Below are 2623 nucleotides of genomic sequence, written 5' to 3'. Positions count from 1 at the left end.
GTGTAAGTCTGATAGGTTTACCTTTATAAGTTACTTGACCTTTTTCCTTTGCAGCTCTTAATATCCTTTCTTTAATCTGAATGCTTTGTGTTTTGATTATTATTGGCGAGGAAATGGGTTTTTTTCTTTTGATCCAGTCTATTCGGTATTCTGGAACCTTCATAGGGATATCGTTCTTTAGGTTGGGAAAGTTTTCTTCTATAATTTTGTTGAATATATTTTCTGGACCTTTGATCTGCAATTCTTCTCCTTCTTCTACCCCTATTATTCTTAGATTTTTTTTAACAATACAAATGCTTTATTTAATAGTCGCAGATCATCATGGGCCAAGTGGTGGATACTCAGGACCCAGCAGGAAAGCAGAAAGTCAATGCAACCTCCGAGCCTCCCTTTCTGACTCCAATAGGGTGAGCACGTCTCCCTCTCGAAGGGGACCTTTGATGTTTCAAATGATGGAGCAGCTGGTGTCATCCATAAATTCTACACACACCTGCGTGCACTGTCCCTGACCAGCACTTTGGTTACCCTAGCGAGCTTGATGGGCTGGATGTGAATTGTGTCCATGATGATGGCGAGCAGGCAGAGAGCAGATTTGGTTTTTTTATTGTGTCCCAGATTTCCTGAATGTTTTGTGATGAGAATGTGTTGGATTTGCTGTTTTATTTGGTCAGAGTGTTTATTTTCTCTATGGTGTCTTCAGAATCTGAGATTCGTTCTTCTATCTCTTGTATTCTATTGGTTATGCTTGTTTCTAAAGTCTCTGTTTGTTTACCTAGATTTTCCATAGCCAGCCGGCCCTTGGTTTGTGTTTTCTTCACTGCCTCCATTTCAGTTTTCAATTCTCGAACTGTTTCCATTACCTGTTTGATTGTTTTGTCTTGGTTTCCCAGGGTGTCATTTATGGACTTACTCCTTTTTTCAAACTTTTTGTTATAATTCTCTTCCATTTTTTTTACTCATTTCTTCAATTGTTTTGTTATACTTCTCTTCCATTTCCTTATGGCAGATTTTCACCTCCTGTTTAAGTTCCTCTATTATTTTCATATAGTTCCACTTAGAGTCGATTTCTTCTGGAGTAGGGTGTTCAATTCTTCTAGTTTCATCATCCCTGGATTCTGGTGATATCATGTTGCCTTTCAGGTTGTTGGAGGAATTCTTGCATTGGCGCCTGCCCATTTCTTCCTTCAAATGGAGCGAGGAGAGTCTTGGTGTTTTGGTTCAGTATTTGCTGTTATTGACTCCCTGGGTAGATCTCTTCAGTGCAGGAGCAGGAACTGTTCCTGTTCCTCTAGATGGTACCTCTAGATCACCCTCTGGATGGAACTCCTCAGCACAGACACAGGGATAGCCCTCTGGACAGAATTCCTCAGCACCCTCTGGGTGGAATTCCTCAGTACTGAAATAGGAACAGCCCTCTGGATGGAACTCCTCAGCACTGAAATAGGGGTAGTTGGTATTTTAAGGACACAGGAGACAAAAGGGCGACCATGGGGGCAGGGTAGCGTCGAGTGGAACACAGAAGACCCTGCAGCATAGGCTGAGGGGGGGCTGTGCTCTCTTCCAGACAGTCTGCCCCAAGATAGGACAGACTCACCCCTCTGGTTGGAACTCCTCAGCACTGAAATAGGAACAGCTGGTATTCCAAGGACACAGGAGATAAAAGGACGACCATGGGGGCAGTTTAGAGTTCAGTGGAACACAGAAGACCCTGCAGCATAGGCTGGGGGTAGGGGGCTGTGCTCTCTCCTGTGACAGTCCACCACAGATAGCACACACTCACCTCTCTGGATGGAACTCCTCAGCACTGAAGTAGGGATAGCTGGTATTCCAAGGACACAGGAGACAAAAGGGCGACAGTGGGGGCAGGGTAGAATCCAGTGAAACACCAAAGACCCTGCTGCAGAAGCTGAGTGGGCAGCTGTGCTCTTTTCCGGGACAATCTGCCCCGGCTAGCACACACTCACCTCTCTGGATAGAACTCCTCAGCCCTGAAATAGGGATAGTTGGTATTCCAAGGACACAGGAAACAAAAGGGTGACTGTGGGGACAGGGAAGAGTCCAGTAGAATGCCAAAGACCCTGATGCAGAAGCTGGGGGTGGGTGGGGGCTGAGCTCTCTTCCGGGACAGTCCGCCTGGGATAGCACACACTCACCTCTCTGGATAGAACTCCTTAGCACTGCTATTTATAGCATTTTTATTCTATTCTACTGGCTTTTTAAAAATACCATATGCTATGAATTAGCATGGTTTCATGATGTTTAAATATTTTCTAGTGTGACATTCTTAGCTTTATCTTCTTTCTTCATCATTGCTTGATTATAAGAGTCTTTGCATTTCCACAGAGAATACAGAACAATCTTGTCAGTTTCCTTGAAAACCCTAGTGTGATTTTGATCGCATTTGCACTGAATGTATAGCTCAGATAAGAGGCTACAATATTGAATCTTCACATTATATAACAAAGTCTATCTTTATACTTATTAAATCTTTAATTTCTCTCAACAATGTTTTGAAATTTTTTATGTTAAGGTTTCACATATCTTCTATTAGATTTGTTCATAAGATTTTAATACTTTAGTGCTGTTATTAATGGAATTAAAAACAAATGTTTTGTTATTACTA

The 2623-nt window shown here is 42.4% G+C and overlaps 1 pseudogene; it reads right to left on the bottom strand.

Annotated features, from left to right (window-relative positions):
* Positions 1-367: 367 nt before the first annotated feature.
* Positions 368-564, bottom strand: LOC125401184 (small ribosomal subunit protein eS28 pseudogene; annotated as a pseudogene).
* Between the last annotated feature and the right edge of the window lie 2059 nt (positions 565-2623).

Source organism: Myodes glareolus, chromosome 8 (genome assembly GCF_982192425.1).
Source record: "Myodes glareolus chromosome 8, mMyoGla1.1, whole genome shotgun sequence".
In the NCBI taxonomy this organism is placed as follows: domain Eukaryota; kingdom Metazoa; phylum Chordata; class Mammalia; order Rodentia; family Cricetidae; genus Myodes; species Myodes glareolus.
This window is presented reverse-complemented; position numbering and strand designations above follow the sequence as displayed.